This window comes from Bos taurus, chromosome 1 (genome assembly GCF_002263795.3).
Source record: "Bos taurus isolate L1 Dominette 01449 registration number 42190680 breed Hereford chromosome 1, ARS-UCD2.0, whole genome shotgun sequence".
NCBI lineage: Eukaryota > Metazoa > Chordata > Mammalia > Artiodactyla > Bovidae > Bos > Bos taurus.
The window spans coordinates 147916160-147941050 of NC_037328.1; the positions used below are offsets into that span (position 1 = coordinate 147916160).

Sequence of the window (24891 nt, forward strand, 5' to 3'; positions counted from 1 at the left end):
GACAGTGTGGTGATAGTTTCGGGTGGGCAGCAAAAGGGCTCAGCCGTATGTATACATGGATCCATTCTCCCCTAGACTCCCCTCCCATTCTGGCTGCCACATAACACTGAGCAGAGTTCCTTTATCTCCTATGTGTAACAACAATTTTTCTAAATTGTTTTCCTAAATCCTGGGAAAAGCACTCCAAGATGATTTCTTGTGGAAAGACAGCACAAAACTATAGCACGCACAAGAAGCAAGTATTTGTATTCTACTTTCAATTTATTCAAAATATACTGTTCTCTCTCAGTTAAAGGAGAAAGTGATTACATATTCAGTTATCCTGAAATAATTAAAAGGTCATCAATTTCCTGTCATGGAAGTGATATGGTTTAATTACATTCTATAAATGTATTGACCAGGTCATGGGGGGGATAGTCCCACTGAGAGGTTATTATCTTAAGAACAAACTGACATCCACCGAGCATGATATAAGTGTGCATGTGGAATTTTGTATATATGTGTGGATTTTAAATGACTGTAGATTTGGGGTTAGCAGGTACAAACTACTATGTATATAGTAGGTAAACAGCAAGTTCCTACTGTACAGCTCAGGGAACTATATTCAAGATCCTGTAACAATCTGTAAGGGAAAAGAATATAAAAAAGAGTATTAATATAGGTATAACCAAATCACTTTTTTTAGTACCTGAAACTAACACAATATTGTAAATCAACTATACTTCAGTTTAAAAAAGAAATAAATATAGCATGATTTCATCTGAAGCAACAGTAAAAATAAAATTGCATGGCACCCCACTCTAGTACTTTTGCCTGGAAAATCCCATGGATGGAGGAGCCTGGAAGGCTGCAGTCCATAGGGTCGCTGAGAGTCGGACACGACTGAGCAACTTCACTTTCACTTTTCACTTTCATGCATTGGAGAAGGAAATGGCAACCCACTCCAGTGTTCTTGCCTGGAGAATCCCAGGGATGGGGAAGCCTGGTGGGCTGCCGTCTATGGGGTCACACAGAGTTGGACATGACTGAAGTGACTTAGCAATAGCAATAGCAATATTGAGATTAATTAAGGTTTGGTTTACTACCCAGAGTCCATGAATCAAATATCATCCAGACTGACAACTTAGAGTGAAAAGTAAAGATTCAAGAGTTCAAAATATAGGGAGGACTTCCCTGGTAGTCCAGTGGTTGGGAGTCCACCTGCCAGTGCAGGGGACACAGGATCAATCCCTAATCTAGGAAGATCCCACGTGTCTCAGAGCAACTAAGCCCGTGTGCACAGCTGCTGAGCCCGTTGCTTTAGTGCCTGTGCTCTGCAACAAGAGAAGCCACAGCACCAAGAAGCCCATGCAGCACAACTAGAGAAAAACCACACAGCAAAAAAGACCAAGCACAGCCAAAAATAAACAAATAAAATTCATATATATATATATATATATATATATATATAGGGAAGTCTGTTGAAAAAAGCAAGGAATTTAAATTAAAAATAAGATTACTAAACTGTAGAGTATCTGAATAGGAATGCTGGTTGGAACAAGATTTGCCTTTATTTTTCTAGGAGAAAATAAAATACATATCCATATAAATATAGTATCCACTTTTATGTTGATCTATACAAACTTTCCCCTTGTAAGAACTTTCATCATGACCACAAGACTAACTATTGAAATTGGGCAATAAAAATGGCAACTAAATAGAACATCCCTCAAAGCAGTCATACTTTAATTTCCCCTAATCTATCCTAAAACAGTTAAAAGCAACAAGTCTCTGAGTGTATGGAAAGCTGAAGGACTCATTCTGATATCACCCAGTCATGTGTCAACACCAGCTAGGAAAACTCTACATAATAAATAGTATGGAAACACTCCACTGACTAGCTAGAATGTTAAAATGTATTATTTCTACCCAAAAGTTTTGTTACAAGTGATAGCATACAAGTTTCCTACATAGAGATTTCTTGAAAGTGAGGTCAATTAGAGTCTCAACACACTATTATCAACACATGGGGGCTTCCCAGATGGTGGTAGTGGTTAAAAAAAAAAAAAAAAAACCCGTCTGCCAATGCAGGAGACATAAAGGAGGCAGGTTCAGTCCTTGAGTCGGGAAGATGCCCTGGAGAAGGAAATGGCAATCCACTCCAAAATTTTTGCCTGGAGAATCCCATGGACAGACGAACCTGATTGGCTACAGCCCATAGGGTTTGCAGAGTCAGAAAGGACTGAAGTGCAGCACGCATGCATTAACACATGGATTAGTAATTTATAAAACAGATTTTTCTCCTTTCTCTCCTCCACATCAATCCATGCCTGAAACTAACAGATGGCACAATTCCTTTACAAAGGTCATTCCTGCTTCATTCATCTGAGCTTCTGCACTGATTATCCGTTTCCTGAATGTTAGGCTATGGTTTTTCCAGTGGTCAGGTATGGATGTGAGAGTTGGACTATAAAGAAAGCTGAGTGCTGAAGAATTGATGCTTCTGAACTGTGGTGTTGGAGAAGACTCTTGAGAGTCCCTTGGACTGCAGGGAGATCCAAGCAGTCCATCCTAAAGGAGATCAGTCTTGAGTGTTCCTTGGAAGGACGGATGTTGAAGCTGAAACTCCAATACTTTGGCCACCTGACACGAAGAGCTGACTCATTTGAACAGGCCCTGATGCTGGGAAAGATTGAAGGTGGGAGGAGAAGGGGACGATAGAGGATGAGATGGTTGGATGGCATCACTGACTCAATGGACATGAGTTTGGGTAAACTCTAGGAGATGGTGATGGACAGGGAGGCCTGGTGTGCTGTATGTAGTCTATGGGGCTGCAAAGAGTCAGACATGATTGAGCGACTGAACTGAACTGAACGCTTCTTTCCTATCTCCACCTGAAAAACAGATTCAACTCAAAGATCAAAGTAAAACCTTCACAGCTGGGCATTTCTCCCAGTATTTATGGTTGCCTCAGTTATGCAAGGCAGCCCAGTAAATGCTGAAGCTGGCACTCCAATACTTTGACCATGTGATGCAAATGAACCAACTCACTGGAAAAGACCCTGATGTTGGGAAAGATGGAGGGCAGGAAGAGAAGGAGGTGACAGAGGATGAGATGTTTGGATGGCATCACCAACTCGATAGACATGAGTTTGAGCAAACTCTGGGAGATAGTGAAAGACTGAGAAGCCTGGTGTGCTGCAGTCCATGGGGTCACGAAGAGTCAGACACAACTTAGCAAATGAGCAACTACAAAGCCCAGTAAATGGAAACAACACTGGCTCAGGAGTCAGCTCCCTATTCTGCCCCTTGACAGCTTTGTGATCCCAAGGAAAGTTCCCAACCACCCAATCACTGGGCTCCTTATGCATAAAATTGGAATAATGACACATAACTAAAAAGTCTTACAACAGCAAAGACAGAGTTGTGAAAAGCCCAGCACAGTGTGTGGCACACAGAGTGAGTAAAAGTCGCTCAGTCGTGTCGGACTGTTTGCGACCCCATGGACCATACAATCCCTGGAATTCTCCAGGCCAGGATACTGGAGTGAGTAGCCTTTCCCTTCTCCAGGGGATCTTCCCAACCCAGGGATTGAACCCAGGTCTCCCACGTTGCAGGTGGATTCTTTACCAGCTGAGTCACAAGGGAAAACCAAGAATACTGGAGTGGGTAGGCTATCCCTTCTCCAGCAGAGCTTCCTGACCCAGGAATCGAGCTGAGGTCTCCTGCATTGCAGGCACGTGCACACACACAGAGGCACTCAGTAAATGGTGCCCCTTCCCCGTGCCTCCAGAAATCCCGTCCTGCTCCAGGGTTCCCGCCAATAACCCTGCAGCCCCGACAGTGGTGCCCCCAGGACGCCAGTCAGTGCCCTGCTTGCTGCTGCTTGAAGCCCTGTGTATATATGAAGCTTCTCCTGTTACAGCCTTCTCCTCTTCTTTTGTCTCCCTGGCTGATCCCAGCTTCCAACATAGAGATTGTGATTCACCTCACCGGGGGTGGCATCTGCAGTTGAGTATTTTTTAAATGTTTTATTCTTTAAATTTTTTTTTTTATTTTGTATTGGAGTATAGTTAATTTACAATGTTGTGTTAGTTTCAAGTGGACAGCAAAATGATTCAGTTATATATATATATATATATATATATATATATATATATATATATTCTTTTTCAGATTCTTTTCCCATATAGGTTCTTATAGAATACTGAGTAGAATTCCCTGTGCTATACAGTAGATCCCTGTTGATAATCTATTTTAACTATAATAGTGGTATCTGCTAATCCCAGTCTCCTCATTTATCACTCCCTTACACTTCTCCCCTTCAGGTAACCATAAATTTGTTTTCTATGTCTGTGAATCTGCTTCTGTTTTGTGTCTTAATTTTTTTTTGGGGGGGGATACTAATTCTTTTTTTTTTTAATTTTATTTTATATTGGAATATGGTTGATTTGCAATGTTGTATTAGTTTCAAATGTACAGCAAAGCAATTCAGTTATACATATACATATATCTATTCTTCTTCAGATTCTTTGCCCATATGAGTTATTACAGAATATTGAGTAGAGTTCCCTGTGCTATACAGTAGGAACCTGTTAATTATCTATTTTATATATAGTAGCATGCATATGTTAATCCCAGCCTCCAAAGTCCTACGTATACAGGAAGTTTCCTCCGTATTACAGCCTTCTCCTTGTCTTTCTCCCCAACAGATTCCACTTTCTGACACAGAGGTTGTGATTCACATCATCCACCCTAGGTGGGATCTGCAGTCCAATACTTTTTAAACTTCTAGGGATTACTGTGATGTGCAAACAGAATCAAAACCCTTCACATCTCTCCAAGATCCCTCCAGTTAATGGAGTCCCTTTCCAAATGTCTTGTAATTGTTTGCTAAGGGGAGACATCCTTCAAGGCCAGCACTGTGCTTCACTCATCCTCAAGCCACTAGAAACTAAACACAGTCAAGCATTTTGCCAATTCACAAAATGCTAATAAATAAACAAGTAAAATGTTGGATTAAAGAGGACTTGCTAGTCCTCTTTTCTTTTTCTGGAGAATGTGTATAATACTTCTACTCAAAAAGATATTGGAAAAGTAAATCAGATTTTTTAAAAGGCATATGTTTAAATAAATATGTACTGTATAAAGCAATAGCATTGCTAAATTCCAATGATATATGTTTACATATATAAATGATACATGTTTACATATACAAAGTTGAAGTTTGTATGAAGTTCATACAAAAAGAAAGCTGAAGCTAGGAATGTTTCATGAAAACTGATCAATTTAGTCATTCAGACTTACCTTTTGAACTTATTTCTTTTTAATTTGCGACTTTCAGTAGTCATCCTGGAAATAACTTCTATAATGCAGAATTCATGGTGACTTTGAACTCAGCTCACAGAGACCACAAGATGCTGAGGTCAGTGACATCTCACTTGTGAACAAGACTGGAGTGTGAAGCTGCGGCCCAGGGGAAGGATCGCGTGTGCGGTAAGTGTGGACTCGGAGTTGGGTCAATTCAAAAAAGCAGAACGAGGCCAGAATCCATTCTCAAAGTCTTATTCCTCAAGCAAGACTTGGACAGCCCCAACTCTGTTCCCCGCTAAAGGGGTAATTCTTGGTACTTGGCTGGGGCTCTGAGTGAGTCTGTTATAGCCTTTAGGATGTGGGGAATAGCAGTGATTGTTTCCAACTGGGTTCTTGACAAATTACCACAAACTTAGAGGCTTGACAACCAGAAGTAAAAACACTCCACAGATTTATTATCTAACAGTTCTGGAGGCCAGACATCCAGATAAGTCTTGAGGAGCTGAAACCAAGGTGTCAGCAGGGCCTGTTCCTTCTGGAGGCTCCAGGAGGTAAGCTGATCCTCACCTTTTGCAGCTTCTGATGGCTCCTCTCTGCATTACTCCCATCCCTGCCTCTGGTCTCATCAGGCCCTCCTCCACTTCAGCCAAGTCTTCCTCTCCCTCTGCCTCCCTTTAGGTTTATATTTGGGGCCACCTGGGTGAGCCAGGATAACCTCTTGCACCTCCAGATCCTAAGCTTAATCATATCTGCCAAGTCCATCTTGCCAAGGAAGGTGATGTTCACCGGTTCTGGTGATGAGGACGTGGACATCTTTGGGGATCATTATTCAGCCTGTACAGATACAGAACTAGATGAAAGTGAGATCTGTCCACAAATAATTATAACTTGAGGCAGCAGGTAATGACACTCTGAGAGTAGTGCAGGTGAAGCTGTGCAGGAGTGAGAGAGGGGATAAGCTCTCTCCATTAAGGAAGGTCAGGAGAGGCTCTGTGGGCTGAAGAATCTGATCTGGTCGAGAAAGATGGGAAGACTCTGGAAAGACAAAAACACTAAATATGTCATAAAAAGGTCAGTAATCAACACTCACTCTTCTTGTGGTGCGCATATACACTTACACACACTCAGTAAAATAATCCAAAACATCTTTTCAGAAAAGAATGATATTGGGAGTATTCTGGACCTGTCAGCCAATGGTATAAATTGATACCAATGGTATCAGTTGTAACCATGGTATAAATTGATATTACATAAAATATTGAAATTCTAGAATGAGGTTAAACTGAAACATAACAGTCACGGAACTGGCTATCATATATATATATATATATATATATATATATATATTAAAAGAAATACCTTATTTCATATATATATATATATATATATGTAATATATGGTAAAAGAAATATTTTAAGTAAATGAAAACGGAGTAAGTCATCTCATAAATAAATTCCCCTGGAACAACTGATTATTTGATGAAAAAAGTCTATTTAGATTCTCACCTAAAATCATTCATCAAAGTAAATTCCAAAGGAATTTTAAAATTAAATATAAAATATCAGTACATAAGAAATCAAGAATTTTTTTTAACTTACCATCATTGGTAAAGGTATGATTTATTAAAATAGGATGAAAACATTATTATACGTTATTACATTTAAATATTAAGTCTATCTTCAATCAAAATAAATAAGTAGACAAAAATTAGAAGGCAAACATCATATTTGAGAAAAAATAGTCACTGGAAATACTATATGGAAAGTGTACTGATATCTTTATATATAGAAAGGTTAATAAACTTGAATTTTAAAATACTGAAGCTTCAGTGGATAAACTGACAGAGGATGTGAATAGGCAATTTCCAAAAATGAAATATAACTAATCAACAAATGTGTGGAAAATGCTTTCCTTCACTAGTAATCAAGGAATGGTACATTAAAATAACAATGAAGTAACCTTTGACCCCTATCAAATTAGCAAAGATTTTTTTAAAATAATAATTTCCACTGCTGATAAGGGGACTGTGAAAAAGGTACTCTTGAATATTGCTGATATTTTAGTATAATCCTTTAGGAAAGCAATTTGGCAAAGAGCCTCATAATGTTTCTACTCTCTGACTCAGTAAGTCCACTTTTGAGAATGGAGCCTAAGGAAATAATTCAGAATATTGAGAAGCACTATTTATAAAAGCAAAAGGAAAATATCAGAAATAATCAAAATACAGATGCAAATATAATTGTTACATAAATTATGTATATTCACTTCATGAATTATAAGTTTTAAAAATATATTCCTAAAGAATATGTGATATATGGAAAACATAAGAATTATAATGTTAAATGAAAAGAAAGTAGGATAGAAATAGTATATACATGATCTTTCCATTAAAAAGAATAGAATAAAGATTAGTTATAAATACAAAAAGTATTAACAGTGCCTGTTTTTGGATACTGAAACCATGGATGAAATAGAAATATAGATAATCTGTTTTAATTCAAAGATCTTATTATAAGAAATCCTTTTGTTGTTGTCAAATTCTTACAGTTTGTCACATAAATCTTTATTAAAAACTAATTTTTAAGTGTCTCAAATAAAACTTTTTTTCCTACTGAAGATTTTCAAGAAGTAAATTTTTTCCATTTTTTAAAAAATAAAAACTGGCTTTTGTTTTTAGTTTTTTTGTTGTCGGTATGTAAATAACACAAGAAACAAGAATTATAGATTGAGAATTTCCCTCAAGAGAATACCCAGACCACTTTCCTTCTAAGACAATAGTTATCTGGTACAGCATTTTAAATCTCCATTGATTATACCATAACCCTCATAAAGTGTTTCTACTTGCTCATTATTTCCCCCATAAACTCTGAAATTCAAATAAGTGACGCAGTTTTCTAAAAAATTCTAACCTAGCTTTTGACATACATCTATCCAGAGGTAAGAGCTAAGTAGATTTCATGTTTAAAAAAAAACTCAAATATCATATGTGCTTATAATCTTATTAGCAATTAGTTTTCAACTCTCTGCCTATTGAAAGTAACATGTGCAAATCATTTTAAGAAATGATTTTTCAAACTATTTTAGGAAATTCATCAAATGACTCCCGGTTGTTGGATTTGGCAAAAATGGAGTTTGAGGCTGAGAGAAGGAAGGGATGTAGGTTCAAGAACCCAGACAATTTGGGAGCCAGAAACCAGGGGCCCAGCAAGATGCCTGGTCATGTCCAGAACCCAGGAGCCACTTGGCACTAGGGACCTAGGCAGCCTTCTGTCTTGGAAACCAGAGCGAGGATGCAGCCAAGAACGGGGCTTGCTTGGGGGACTTTTAGGAAAAGGAGCCTTCCTGCACCAGTCCTGAACCCTCTCTTGCTGGAGTCCTCTCGTCCGCTGAGCAGAAGTCAGCCCTGCCGACCAGCAGCCAGGTCCTCCCGGCCTGTTAAGGAGCCCTGCTCCCGTGGACCAGGAAGAGAACCCTGGTCAAACATGACATTGCCTTTAGGACATGAGGAAGGCTTGAATATCTCCCTGAACTTCTCTTGCCTGGTTTGTAGCCGTGTTGGATCAGATCGGAGACTGTGACCTCCTGATACCCAGTGTCTAGACAGTATGACATTCCAAACCACATCAACAGGCCTCATCTCATCACCAAAAATGTCAACATTCTAGAATTGCACCATCCTGTATTATAGCCATGAGCCGCATACAACCATTTAACTTTATTAAAATTAAATGCATTTGCAAAAATGATTTCTCTGTTGCACAAACCATAGTTCAAGGTCAGCCACAGGTGGCTGGTGGCTCCCACCTTGGACAACACAGGTTTAAACCATTCCCATCGTCACAGAAAGGCCCACAGGGCAATGCAGTTCCAGAATATACTGGTTCTATTAGGGAGTCAATGGACCTACTTCCCCCATCTCTAAGATAGTAAAACTTAGATCTGACTTAAAAAAAAAAAAAAAGAGGTTTGAATGCTATTAACATTTAATTAATTAATTAAAATTTACCTTCACCTCCATCCATATAAAATAAACCCCTGACTGTGGTCAGCGGTTACATGCAGACTTTGTCATTTTGCTTACTGACCACACATTTTCATTGATCAATTCTAAATTGGATTATTGTTAGTTTTAAAAGCGCCTGAGCAGCAGAAAGTGGCTGTGGTGGCAGGCAAAGGGGAGATTGATAGCAGAATAAACAGGGAAAGTGACAAGATTCGAGGCTGAATTGATCACTGTCAGCGGGTCCGTGGTCAGCTGTCTGCCCTTTAGTGCCCAAAGTAAACATCAGAATAATGTTTAGACAAACACATTTGATTTTTGAGGTAATGGGTATGTCAACTAAATGACAAACCTTAGAAAGGTCAAAGGGATAGCCATTTTTCAGACTCGTTCAACCATTAATCGTTGATTCTGGTAACAGTGCATTTGTAGGCAGAACGGGGCGAGAACGCCAGCTTGTGTGCGCTGTGTGATGCTCCAGACAGACCTCCCCAGGATCCACCTGGTCATCAAAATAACATGTCCTTGTAAGCAAAGAGTCCATCCTTTAAAAATGGCACTCGGAATCTCAGTTGTCTAAAGACCATCCAAAATGCAGCAATCTTTTAATCCTTTGAAGGGACTCAGTCCATTAGTATCCACTACAATCATATTTATGTGGCCTGTTATCTATAAGAAAACAAAGCACCAGCAAATCCATTCCTAATCACCCATTAAACTTAGGGAAATTTATAACGTTGTTCCAAACACAGGAGATCACTGGCGAATCACAAGTATCTCTACAGCTTGGTACAACTCACCATTTGCTGGGTCTTTTTTTTTTTTTTTAAACTGGGGTATAGTTGCCTTACACTTCCCTGTATGGCTCAGATGGTAAAGCATCTGCCTGCAATGCAGAAGACCCGGGTTCGATCCCAGGGTTGGGAAGATCCTCTGGAGCAGGAACTGGCAACCCACTCCAGGATTCTTGCCTGGAGAATTTCATGGACAGAGGAACCTGGCAGGTGACAGTCCATGGGGTCACAAAGAGTCGGACACAACTAAGCAACTAACACACACACAGTTGCCTTACAATGTTGTGCTAGTTTCTGCTCTACAATGAAGCAAGTCAGCCATGTGTATACATATATTTCCTCCCTCTTGGACTTCCCTCCGACCCCACCTTCATCACACCCCTCTAGGCACTGAGCTGGGCTCCCTCTGCTATACAGTAGTTTTCTATTAGCTACCTATTTTACACATGATGGTGCATATATGTTAATCCCAACCTCCCAACTCATAGCACCTGCCCCCTACCACATCCACAGGTCCAGTCTCTATGTCTGCCTCTCTATTTCTGCCCTGCAAATAAGTTCATCCGTACCATTTTTTCTAGATTCCACATATATGCGTTAATACGGGACTCTCGGAATAGTCTCTATCAATGGATGCTGGGTCATTTTTAATGTGAATTTTTTTTCCTTTGAAGTATCATACCTGAACTATGACTTCTGAGGCCAATCAGTGCTGATAGTGACTATTCTGAGACACCCAAATTCACCTGGTTTATCTGATCACACAAGAAATGTTTCTTTTGCCTGGAGAGAGGTGACAAATAAAACAAGATGGGAATGGAATATACATAGGAACATTCCTGCCTCCAGAAGGAGCTGAGCATGACTCTGCTGCTCACAGAAGAACATCATGGTGTGCTGGTGTGCTGGCTATTGCTGCTTGTGTATCATAATTTATCGATCTACTGCAATTATGTCACTTGCCAAAATGTTAGGGCTCTCTAAACTCACCAAGCACAGCAATGTACATAAGAAATCAGAGACACGTGACATGTATTTTTGAGTTCTACTTATAAACACACATACCATGGAAAGGAATGCATATCAGTCAGATTAAAGAGTGTAACGAGTTCAGTTAATTTCAGTTGCTCAGTCATGTCTGACTCATTGCGATCCCATGGACCACAGCACGCCAGGCCTCCCTGTCCATCACCAACTCTTGGAGTTTACTCAAACTCACGTCCCTCAAGTCCATGATGCCATCCAACCATTTCATCCTCTGTCATCCCCTTCTCCTTCCACCTTCAATCTTTCCCAGCATCAGGGTCTTTTCCAATGAGTTAGTTCTTTGCATCAGGTAGCCAAAGTAATGGCATTTAGCTTCAGCATCAGTCCTTCCAATGAATATTCAGGACTGATTTCCTTTAGGATGGACTGATTGGATCTCCTTACAGTCCAAGGGACTCTCAAGAGTCTTCTCCAACACCACAGTTCAAAAGCATCAATTCTTCGGTGCTCAGCTTTCTTTATAGTCCAACTCTCACATCTGTACATGACTACTGGAAAAACCATATCTTTGACTAGACAGACCTTTGTTGGCAAAGTAATGTTTGCTTTTTAATAGTGTAACTCAATGAAACTAAGCCATGCCCGTGGGGCAACCCACAATGGGCGGGTCATGGTGGAAAGATTTGACAGAATGTGGCCCACTGGAGAAGGGAATGGCAAACCACTTCAGTATTCTTGCCTTGAGAACCCCATGAACAGTATGAAAAGGTGAAATGATAGGATACTGAAAGAGAAACTCCCCAGGTCAGTAGGTGCCCAATATGCTACTGGAGATCAGTGGAGAAATAACTCCAGAAAGAATGAAGGCATGGAGCCAAAGCAAAAACAATACCAGCTGTGGATGTGACTGGTGATAGAAGCAAGGTCCGATGCTGTAAAGAGCAATATTGCATAGGAACCTGGAATGTCAGGTCCATAAATCAAGGCAAATTGGAAGTGGTCAAACAAGAGATGGCAAGAGTGAATGTCAACATTCTAGGAATCAGCGAACTGAAATGGACTGGAATGGGTAAATTTAACTCAGATGACCATTATATCTACTACTGCGGGCAGGAATCCCTCAGAAGAAATGGAGTAGCCATCATGGTCAACAAAAGAGTCCGAAATGCAGTACTTGGATGCAATCTCAAAAATGACAAAATGATCTCTGTTCATTTCCAAGGCAAACCATTCAATATCACAGTAATCCAAGTCTATGCCCCAACCAGTAACACTGAAGAAGCTGAAGTTGAATGGTTCTATGAAGACCTACAAGACCTTTTAGAACTAACACCCAAAAAAGATGTCCTTTTCATTATAGGAGACTGGAATGCAAAAGTAGGAAGTCAAGAAACACCTGGAGTAACAGGCAAATTTGGCCTTGGAATACGGAATGAAGCAGGGCAAAGACTAATAGGGTTTTGCCAAGAAAATGCACTGGTCATAACAAACACCCTCTTCCAACAACACAAGAGAAGACTCTATATATGGACATCACCAGATGGTCAACACCAAAATCAGATTGATTATATTCTTTGCAGCCAAAGATGGAAAAGCTCTATACAGTCAACAAAAACAAGACCAGGAGCTGACTGTGGCTCAGACCATGAACTCCTTATTGCCAAATTCAGACTGAAATTGAAGAAAGTAGGGAAAACCACTAGACCATTCAGGTATGACCTAAATCAAATCCCTTATGATTATACAGTGGAAGTGAGAAATAGATTTAAGGGCCTAGATCTGATAGATAGAGTGCCTGATGAACTATGGACTGAGGTTCGTGACACTGTACAGGAGACAGGGATCAAGACCATTCCCATAGAAAAGAAATGCAAAAAAGCAAAAATGGCTGTCTGGGGAGGCCTTACAAATAGCTGTGAAAAGAAGAGAAGTGAAAAGCAAAGAAGAAAAGGAAAGATATAAATATCTGAATGCGGAGTTCCAAAGAATAGCAAGAAGAGATAAGAAATCCTTCTTCAGTGATCAATGCAAAGAAATAGAGGAAAACAACAGAATGGGAAAGACTAGAGATCTCTTCAAGAAAATCAGAGATACTAAAGGAACATTTCATGCAAAGATGGGCTTGATAAAGGACAGAAATGGTATGGACCTAACAGAAGCAGAAGATATTAAGAAGAGATGGCAAGAATACACAGAAGAACTGTACAAAAAAGATCTTCACGACCCAGATAATCACCATGGTGTAATCACTGACCCAGGGCTAGACATCCTGGAATGTGAAGTCAAGCGGGCCTTAGAAAGCAGCACTACAAACAAAGCTAGTGGAGGTGATGGAATTCTAGTTGAGCTATTCCGAATCCTGAAAGATGATGCTGTGAAAGTGCTGCACTCAATATGCCAGCAAATTTGGAAAACTCAGCAGTGGCCACAGGACTGGGAAAGGTCAGTTTTCATTCCAATCCCAAAGAAAGGCAATGCCAAAGAATGCTCAAACTACCGCACAATTGCACTCATCTTACACGCTAGTAAAGTAATGCTCAAAATTCTCCAAGCCAGGCTTCAGCAATATGTGAACTGTGAACTTCCTGATGTTCAAGCTGGTTTTAGAAAAGACAGAGGAACCAGAGATCAAATTGCCAACATCCGCTGGATCATGGAAAAAGCAAGAGAGTTGCATAAAAACATCTATTTCTGCTTTATTGACTATGCCAAAGCCTTTGACTGTGTGGATCACAATAAACTGTGGAAAACTCTGAAAGAGATGGGAATACCAGACCACCTGATCTGCCTCTTGAGAAATTTGTATGCAGGTCAGGAAGCAATAGTTAGAACTGGACATGGAACAACAGACTGGTTCCAAATAGGAAAAGGAGTTCGTCAAGGCTGTATATTGTCACCCTGTTTATTTAACTTATATGCAGAGTACATCATGAGAAACGCTGGACTGGAAGAAACACAAACTGGAATCAAGATTGCCGGGAGAAATATCAATAACCTCAGATATGCAGATGACACCACCCTTATGGCAGAAAGTGAAGAGGAACTCAAAAGCCTCTTGATGATAGTGAAAGTGGAGAGTGGAAAAGTTGGCTTAAAGCTCAACATTCAGAAAACGAAGATCATGACATCCGGTCCCACCACTTCATGGGAAATAGATGGGGAAACAGTGGAAACAGTGTCAGATTTTATTTTGGGGGGCTCCAAAATCACTGCAGATGGTGACTGCAGCCATGAAATTAAAAGACACTCCTTGGAAGGAAAGTTATGACCAACCTAGATAGCATATTCAAAAGCAGAGACATTACTTTGCCAACAAAGTTCAGTCTAGTCAAGGCTATGGTTTTTCCTGTGGTCATGTATGGATGTGAGAGTTGGATTGTGAAGAAGGCTGAGCACCGAAGAATTGATACTTTTGAACTGTGGTGTTGGAGAAGACTCTTGAGAGTCCCTTGGACTGCAAGGAGATCCAACCAGTCCATTCTGAAGGAGATCAGCCCTGGAATTTCTTTGGAAGGAATGATGCTAAAGCTGAAACTCCAGTACTTTGGCCACCTCATGCGAAGAGTTGACTCATTGGAAAAGACTCTGATGCTGGGAGGGATTGGGGGCAAGAGGAGAAGGGGACAACAGAGGATGAGATGGCTGGATGGCATCACTGACTTGATGGACGTGAGTCTCAATGAACTCCCGGAGTTGGTGATGGACAGGGAGGCCTGGTGTGCTGCAATTCATGGGGTCGCAAAGAGTCGGACACGACTGAGCGACTGATCTGATCTGATCTGAGAAGGAAGCATAAAACATATGGGTGTCTATTTGCTTTGCTGTGGAAAATTCCAGCAAACTCACTGTGAAGGTTGGGTACATAGAAAGTAAGTCTTCAAATACATCTTCAGTGTGGGAGGTTTCTTAGCTTCAGAGCCATAACAAAATACCCAGAGTCAGTAGCTTGAACAACAACAATTTATTTTCTCACAACTCTTGAGTCTGAAATTCTAAGATCAAGGAGCCAGCATGGTCCAGTGGGAGCTCTCTTCCTTGCTTGTAGGAAGCTACCTTCTTGCTGTGTCCTCACACAGCAGGGAGAGAGAGAGAGAAAGCTCTCTAGAATCTCTTTATAGGAGAACAAATCCCATCAGGAAGGCCCCATCCTCATGACCTCATCTAAATTTGATGACCTCCCAAAGGTCCCACCTCCAAATACCATCATGTTGGACGTCAGGTCTTCAACATATGAATGTGAGGGGCACTGAATCAGTCCATAGCAGGAGGCATGAGATTGTCAGCTTTCAGAGGCAGATGTTACTGACGTTCAGTTCAGTTCAATCGCTCAATTGTATCCAACTCTTTGCAACCCCATGGACTGCGGCATGCCAGGCTTCCCTGTCCATCACCAACTCCTGGAGTTTACTTAAACTCATGTCCATTGAGTCCATGATGCCATCCAACCATCTCATCCTCTGTCATCCCCTTCTCCTCCCACCGTCAACCTTTCCCAGCATCAGGGTCTTTTCCACTGAGTCAGTTCTTAGCATCAGGTGGCCAAAGTATTGGAGTTTCAGCCTCAGCATCAGTCCTTCCGGTGAATACTCAGGACTGATTTCCTTTAGAATGGATTGGGTGTATCTCCTTGCAGTCCAAGGGTGACCTAGCATTCACCAGTTTCTAATTCTTGTCAATTTCTAGTGATGTCTTCATTACAATCCCCCACATCTTTGAAATTAAGCTTGGACATGTGATTAGTCATGGCTAATGAAATATAAAGTATGTCACTTCCAGGCCAAAGCATGACCATGCTGTTTCTCAGCTCTCCTGTCATCTCTTACGCTATCAAGCGAAGCCCTGAGCTTCTTGTGATGGTGTTATAGGTGGTATTCTCGTTATCATTTCTGCAGAAAAATCAATGCTTAAAACAAAACTGACTGATGCTCATAGATGCTGTGGGTTAAGAATTTCAACAGGGTAGAAAGAGGATGACTTGTCAATGCTTCATAATATCTGAGGCTGGGAAGTCAATGGCTAAGGTCTAGAATCATCTGAAGGTTTGTTTACTCATATATCTGATGTTGAGGGCAAGATGGCCCAAAAGCTAAGACCACCACCTGGATTTCCCATGGTAGCCTCTCCAGAACGTGAGGACTTGCTCACAAATAGTCACATCAAAGCAGTCAGATTTCATAAATGGCAGCCCAGGGATCCAGCTAAGAAAGCAGAAACTACCTAGTCTTGTGGAGCCAGTTTGGAAGCCATACATATTACATCAATCATATGCTACTAGTTGAAGTATCAATAAGCTGACTCAGATTCAAGGATCGGAGACACAGATACCATTTCTTTATCAGAGGAATATCAAAAAATGTGTGTGCTTGGCTAGAGTCGGTGGGGAGGGAACTTTTTAAAGTTACCATTTAGGGTGCAGAATACCTGTTTGGAGCAGAGCCCCACTGCCCTTCCACAAAACCATGTAGAATAATAATAAACTCTTACTGTGTTAAGCCACTGAAGTTTGGTGGCAACATCCATGCCCAACCCAAATAGAATGCCTCCTTAATACCTCAAAGAGTTGATGAGCTTCCTCCATAAATATCAAATTAACCAAAACAGGAAAGACTTTTACTTTCAGCGAGTGTAGCTCCAGTACTAAATGCATGCTTCAAAAGTAACCAAGTTATGCAACTTTAAACCAACATTTAGCCACCTGTGTTTAGAAGAACACGATATATATGGCCAATTTTTTATGAAGAGATTAGAGGTTCCTACTAAAGCCATGATAGCACATACCTGACCCAGGGGCCCCAGCTGCCTGCTAAGGGATCATTTCAAACATCGCCAATCAGTCTCAACACTAACAGTCAAACAGTCCCCTCCTGAGCCTCCAAAACTACTTTCTGTAAGATTCTTTCTAGTCTAGTTCCTCTCCAAACCCACTTTCTGTTTGTGACTTTGTGTATTTACATTCCTGACTTTGGTCAAAATCAATGCAGGGGAGATAGTATGGAGTTGAATAACTGTTCAACTGTTCAATGTGAATAACTGTTCTACCAGTTATTTCACATGTGTGCTGTGCTTAGCTGCTCAGTTGTGTCTGACTTTTAGGGACCTCATGGACTGCAGCTCACCAGGCTCCTCTGTCCAGGGGGGTTCTCCAGGCAAGAATACCGGAGCAGGTTGCCATGCCCTCCTCCAGGGGATCTTCCCACCCAGATATCAAACCCAGGTTTCCACATTGCAGGCAGATAGATTCTGAGCCATGAGGGAAGCCCGTATTTCACATAAATATGCCAAAGTATAATTCTATGTGTGAAGTTGAACTAAAAACTGGATGTGGAAGTGGGGGATCTACTGAAGACTTACTAGCAAAGATGGAGATCTGAAGTAACATTTCATCTCCCTGAGGAGGCAAGATGGATACACAAAACTGTAATTAGTGGTATGATCATGGATGATAAGGACCTACAGGTAAAGCATAGAAAAGCACATTATCAGAGTCAGGAGAAAGGAGATGAGGCTTGGTCGAAGTAGAAGGAGATAGCTTTAGAGAGGGAACTGGGTTCAATTTGTCTTTGAAAGGAAGAAAGATGTGTACTGTAAGGAAGAATGTGCAGAATACGTAGAGGTAAGAATGCTCAGGGGAGGATCTGGTATAAGGAAGAAGCTGGACAGGCTGGACCCTGGGAAGTGTTTTCATAAAGCATCAAATTATCAAAGTTAGTTCCAAAGCCATCATGATCCCATGAAGAACCTGATTCAGTCCAGCTCCTGTCTTCAGATCAGGAAAACTAGGTTTTCTTGTCTCTTATTCTATGACCTGGAACAACTTGAAAGAACCAGGGAAAGTAAGGGGCCTGGGAAAGAGTGAGCAGTGAAGCAGAGGGTCCTGGCCACAAATCAAACTCTGCTTCTCACTCACAGATGAGAATTTGACTCATCTGCCCCTCAGTTCCCCCTTTTGTCAAGTGAGTGTGAGATTCTGATTAGCACAATTTCTCTGAGAATTAGTTTGACCAGTGAACCAGTGAAGTTGCTCAGTCATGTCCGACTCTTTGCGATCCCATGGACTGTAGCCTACCAGTCTCCTCCATCCATGGAATTTTCCAGGCAAGAGTACTGGAATGGATTGCCATTTCCTACTCCAGGGGATCTTCCCGACCCAGAGATGGAACCCAGGTCTCCCGCATTGCAGGCAGATGCCTTACCATCTGAGCTACCAGGGAAGCAATTTTCCAGCACTTTTTATGGTTACATGGTAGATATTCAAAAGAAGGTGTGTATTATTATCACCACCATCATCATCATTTCCATCATCTCATTAACAAAAGGAAATCTCCCAGGGATAAATTCCCAAACTATACTTTGGAAAGAAATGAACTAGAAAGGTAGACATCTGTAGAGAACACAGGGCTCATGAGTCTTGAGTCAGCAATAGAATGAACTTCAATTAAAAGATTAATTTAAGAATATTTTCTATCCTTGGTTGGTTGAATCTGCAGAAATGGAACTCACGGATATGGAGGGCTGACTGTACTAATGAAATAAGGAAAGCAGCATTATGAAATCCCAGCACAAGTTAGACTTCTCCGGAGGAAGGCAGTACACAAATGTCAATTAACATTATTGTCAATAGTGTAGTTGTTGGATTGTGCTGAGACTTTATGGCTGATATGTTAATAATATTAATAAGTGAATAAGTAAAATGGGAGAAGGAGAAGGCAATGGCACCCCACTCCAGTACTCTTGCCTGGAAAATCCCATGGACAGAGGAGCCTGGAAGGCTGCAGTCCATGGGGTCGCTAAGAGTCGGACATGACTGAACAACTTCACTTTCACTTTTCACTTTCATGCATTGGAGAAGGAAACGGCAACCCACTTCAATGTTCTTGCCTGGAGAATCCCAGGGCTGGGGGAGCCTGGTGGGCTGCCGTCTATGGGGTCGCACAGAGTCAGACACGACTGAAGCAACTTAGCAGCAGAAGCAGCAAAATGGGAGAAAGCCAGGCATGAACCGATGAAGGTAGTTCAAATATCAAGTAAAATCAAATATTGCCCAGTTCCTGTACTTGGTTATGTGAGTGATGAGAAAATGTCCTCATGTAGGAGTCTTCCATCTTCTGAACACTGACGCAAAATAATAATATTCATTCAAGGAAAAAAAGTTAATTTAAGAATATCATTCAGCCAAATATCGCTTATATGTTGTTGTTTAGTCGCTAAGTCGTGTCCAACTCTTTCGTGAGCCCATAGCCTGTAGCCCTCCAGGTTCTTCTGTCCACGGGATTTCCCAGGAAGGAATACTGGAGTGGGTTGCCATTTCCTTCTGCAGGGGATCTTCCCAACCCAGGGATCAAACCCGAGACTACTGCATTGGCAGGAGGATTCTTTACCACTGAGCCACCGAAGTGACTCTACACAGTATGGATGCATCACATGAAAAGTGATGAACACAGACAGGAGGGCAGCAACAATGTTTAAAGATAGGAGAGGTTATCTGAGATCATACAATCTGTCCACACACACTCTATTTAAACAATAACAAAAAGAGTCTTTTTGATAATTCCCCATTGTAATTCATTTCAGCAAAAGTCCATCCCAGGAACACTAGGATATTGAACACCAACTATAAATAAATCACATATGGTGAAATAATACCTATACTGAAATCAATTTTCTTTCTTTTCCTACATTTCAATGCATAGAGAAACTTATTACTTCAATGAAGTAATATTTTTCCCATGAACAGGAAAAGCTGTTACATTCTTCATTTGGAAGACAGAGATTGAAGGATGCTTTCTGGAGAAGGGAGTTAAAGGATGCCAATCTGAGTAGAAGGTGGACCATTGTGAACAGCTCTTCCCTCACTGGAGAAGGAAATGGCAACCCACTCCAGTATTCTTGCCTGGAAAATCCCACAGAGGAGCCTGGCGGGCTACAGTCTATGGGGTCACAAAGAGTTGGATGCAACTGAGTGACTGAGCACACACACTCCCGTCAGTAGAGCTGGTCATCTTGCCAGAACCAGTGAGCAGAATGGCACTTAAAGTCTGAGAGGGAAGCGTCTGAATTAGGAAAGCCCTTTGTTTGGGAGGAAAGCTTTGTTATCAAGAACAGGTAATGAGCTGAGGCCAGAATGCCCAGCTGAAGCTGTACCCAGAGTTCTGTAAGGAAAAAGCCCAAACTTGTGCTTTCTGGCTCAGATTCGAGTCAGCAAACAAACATATAATTTTTGAGTTAAAGTTGGCATGTAGCGCTGTAATAATTAATCTTGTGTCAATGTGTAGAAGGTCATCATTTTGGAGTTTGTAGACTAACAGACAGTAATAACTGCACGGACCAGGCTGCCTGAATCAAATTACAAATGTCTCATCAATAGTGGCAGCAACTTGGAGGGAGGTGAAACTTGAAAAAAAAAAGGCTGGAAAAGTTTCATCTGGATCACTAGGCTTAAAAAAAAAATGCTGATATACATGAAACTTATCAATGATTCTGAGATTCCTTTCCCAAATTGAAACACGTTACAGGATGAGCTTTTGGAGGAATCTTTTTCAGAAAAGCCTTACTGCACACCAGGGGTTGGAAACACAAATCACCGTGTACAGCAGAAGACAGGGATACATTTAAAAAGCAGATAAAGAAGATCAGAGAATCAAAAAAACAAACAAACAAAAAAAAGCAGATTTTCAGAGAAGGACACAGAGGAAGAGAAACAAATGGATAAATGGGGTGGGCGGCAAGATAAAGTGACAGAATGAGATGGGGAAGGACAGAGATGAAAAACAAAGACCCCCAAAAGGAGAGTCACTTTATCCCTTCAAAATTTCTCCCATCTTGATGGAGCAATGGGAGAGTCCAACACAGATGGGAGGATATGAGGAAAGAATCAGGGGACACCAGCTGGCTTCTTATTTGCTCCCAGACCCAAGCATGGGCCACCTCTCAGCTCCGTTTAAGCTGGGTTTGTTTCCTTGTTGGCTAACATGCCAATGCATCATGACAAGAAGTTGGCATGGCCGAAGACTTAGAGCATGCACAGTGCTCCTAGGAAGAGTCACACATCTTATCTGCCCCAGTGATATGAACTGCACAAAAGGGCACTCTGTGATCATAAAAGAGCTGTGGGCAGCCATGCTGATCGATGAGCCTGACTCATACACCCAGGGCTTGGAGGACCCGGAGGCCAACCAAGGCCCCTGACACCTGACACCAGCCAGGGTGCAGGGTGACATTCCTATCCATTCACTCAGCTGTGAATGTTTCACAATCCTTTCCAAACATTAGAAACTTGGGGGTTGCAGGCTACCATCTCAAGAAGAAAGGAAGTACCCTGTTTTCAGATTTGGTTTGTTGTTTGTTTTGCTCTCTTGCTCTCAGGTCTGTTACCCACTCTTCAGAGTGGAAGCAGACTTCCTCTGCACCATGAACAGAACCCTCCCTTAGTCCCAGGCATCCTGCAGAACTTCTAGCGCCTTCCTCACACAGGTTGCGGGTAGGAGATTAGAAGAACACAGCTCTGGAATTGTAAGGATGGAAAAGAAGTAAAGAAAAGTCCACCTTTCAGTCTCCTGGGTGCCGGCGTGTGTGCTCAGGCACCCAATCGTGTCTGACTCTTATCAACCCTACAGACTGTAGCCTGTCAGCCTGCTCTGTCCATGGGATTCTCCAGGCAAGAATACTGGAGCGGGTGGCCATTTCCTCCCCCAGGGGATCTTCCTGACCCAGGGACTGAGTCTGCGTCTCCTGCATTGGCAGGCAGGTTCTTTACCACTGAGCCACCTGGGAAGTTCCCAGTCTTCTGGGGTTCCAGCTCAAATATAAGTGCTCAGAACAGTGACTCTCTCCTAGAAAATGGGGCTGCTGTCCACCTACAGGGCAGCTGTGTTTCCTGGCTGGTGCAGACCGTCCCTAGGCTAAAGTCAGAGTGCCCGCTGCATGACCGGGTCCAGAAGAACCCGCTTTGCTTTCCATGACTGTCCCTTTAAAATGTGGGGAGGGTCTACTCTCTCCCTGCGTTCCATCTGCTTCCCTGGCCTCCTAGGTTTCTGTGGGCACTAAACCCTCAATGTAAAATAATGTGATATCAGTATCACATTAACATTTCCAGAGCTTTTTTTTTCAAGTCAACCTCCTAAGAGACAAGTGAAAGTGAAGTCGCTCAGTCGTGTCCAACTCTTTGCGACCCCGTGGACGGTAACCTACCAGGCTCCGCAGTCCATGGGATTTTCCAGGCAAGAATACTGGAGTGGGCTGCCATTTCCTTCTCCAGGGGATCTTCCCAACCCAGGGATCAAACCTGGGTCTCCTTCATTGCAGACAGACACTTTTACAATCTGAGCCACTAGGGAAGCCCCTTAAGAGACAAAAAGCACTATTAATCAACACTCAAAAACTAATGTGCTCTACCCTCTCTCAAAATTTGAGGTTTGGGTATTTTGTACTGTTTTTGAGTATTTTCCGTAGATAAAATTTAAAATGTCATCTTCAGTTCATTTCAGTTGCTCAGTTGTGTCCGACTCTTTGCAACCCCATGAATCACAGCAGGTCAGGCCTCCCTGTCCATCACCAACTCCCGGAGTTCACTCAGACTCACGTCCATAGAGTCAGTGATGCCATCCAGCCATCTCATCCTCTGTCGTCCCCTTCTTCTCCTGCCCCCAATCCCTCCCAGCATCAGAGTCTTTTCCAATGAGTCAACTCTTCACATGAGGTGGCCAAAGTACTGGAGTTTCAGCTTTAGCATCATTCCTTCCAAAGAAATTCCAGGGCTGATCTCCTTCAGAATGGACTGGTTGGATCTCCTTGTGGTCCGAGGGATTCTCAAGAGTCTTCTCCTATGGGGAGGGAGCAGGGAGGAGGGTTCAGGTTGGGGAACACATGTATACCTGTGGCGGATTCATTTTGATATTTGGCAAAACTAATACAATTATGTAAAGTTTAAAAATAAAATAAAATTAAAAAAAAAAGAGTCTTCTCCAACACCACAGTTCAAAAGCATCAATTCTTTGGCACACAGGTTTCTTCACAGTCCAACTCTCACACTGTAAATAATTTTTTGTGATTCTATCAAGAGTTATTTTTTATCAGCTAAGAAATACCCATTTGAATTTCTGAAATAAAGAAAAATAAAATAAAGCTAAGTAGAAACGGGTTTCAGCATCAGAGTCTGAGTTAACACAGACTGGATCTGGTATAATTTTAAAGCCACTCAAGTTAAACTTAACACATCATAAACAGTACTCATCAAGTACTGCTTGGAAGTGTTTGAAGATATTTTTAGGAGTGCTCCCCCCTAAGTCCTGGATTTATCATTTTGTAAAGCAGTCCTGGAGGAAGCCACAGACACTGGAGTTTGTGAACCAATCTGTACCTGGTACCTCTTTGCCCTGAGCCTCATGGGTCCCATGGGCCCCAGAACAATCTGTATTCCCCTGGTTGAAGATGATAGCATAATGTCAGTGTACTTAAAATTCAATTTCATTCTTCCTCATCTGTGCTCCATTATGCAAGCCTTTGAGACAGTCTCCAAAGAAGGTAAGCCTTCTATTGATTCCCATTCTCCTACATAGCAACTGGTGGGTAGCAAGCCATGGTATAATATGAGGGGGTGAAAATATTGATTCTAGGAAACTTAATATTATTAAAAGACAGTTGTATTAAATCTCTTTCCTGGACTTAGCTGAGCACTTTTTTTTTTTTCCCTTTCCCATTTTCAGAAAATCAATGAAGCTAATACCCTTGTTAGTTTTAGAGTTTCTACGACAGCAGTTTCATGTCATCATAGAACCATCAGAAGGTTTGTAGGCTCAGCACTCGAAGCTTGCAGCCCTTGACTGACTGAAGATAACAACATTCCTCTCTTTAGTTATTCTGCGCTCAGAGAGGACAAGTTGTATTCGGATTACATTTTCCATGTATCCGTTTTCTCCAGTGTGTAAAAGTCTCCAGATAATGCTCAGACTTCACCATAAAATGCCTAAGTGCTTGTGATCAAGTTCGTTACACAAATGCAATTTGCAATTTGGGAGAAGTCTAAAGAAATAAAAGCAAGAGGCATCAGCAAGGGGACAGGGCTGCTTGATGGAGAACACCTGCCAACCAAAACCCCCAAAATCTGCTATTTAAGACTATAAGTCGCACTGGCTTTCTGTGCACCATCCAAACACGAGCTTTCCTTTTTATAAGAAGCAGCTGCCTCTGATTTGCGACAAGATTAAAGCATTTTGGAATCTCTCTCCAGATATCCAAGTTCTGATAGAATGTCTGCTATGTCATTATCGAATATAACGAGACTGTAATATGGCTCCAGAGTCAATGAACCAAAGACTGGAATCTTCTTCTAATTATATAATATGAAACTTCTTGTAATTCTGATGCCATGAATTTGGAATTTGTGATTAATATGGGTTAGACTGCTAAGCAAGCATTTTCATTGTAGATACTGCAAACAGTATTTTGAAAATAAGATGGCAAGAATAATGCTGAAACTATGTGAAAAACAAACAGTTTTCAAGCCCCCCTCAAAGACTTTAGAAGCCACAATTAGCATGCAAATATTTGTGGTGCTTTTTATAGTTATTTTATAGCCCTTTTTTCTGGCTTCTCTTGAGAGTGGCATTCTCAGCTTCTAATTGACCAAATCCACCTGGATATTCCAGACAGTATGAACTGATTTGCCCCAAACAGGATTGGACGTTTCTCTTTGCTTCTCATTGTCTCTCTTCCTGTTTTCCCTCTTTCCATGAAAGGACTCATCTTTGACATCTAAAAGAGAAATCTGAAAAGCAATCAAGGACCATTGGTTAATGTTGACACGGTTTCGGAAATATCTGT

The 24891-nt window shown here is 41.4% G+C and overlaps 1 long non-coding RNA gene across 5 annotated transcripts in view; it reads right to left on the minus strand.

Moving 5' to 3' along the window:
• Nucleotides 1–19252: 19252 nt before the first annotated feature.
• Nucleotides 19253–24891, minus strand: part of LOC104971069 (uncharacterized) — a 130089-nt gene continuing 124450 nt past the window's right edge. For 3 of the 5 annotated variants that reach the window (XR_009495733.1, XR_009495725.1, XR_009495731.1), the window contains one exon: nucleotides 19253–24835. This is a non-coding gene — a long non-coding RNA (uncharacterized lncRNA). The remainder of the gene's footprint in view (nucleotides 24836–24891) is intronic. The other 2 variants (XR_009495730.1, XR_009495727.1) reach the window with 2 other exon arrangements.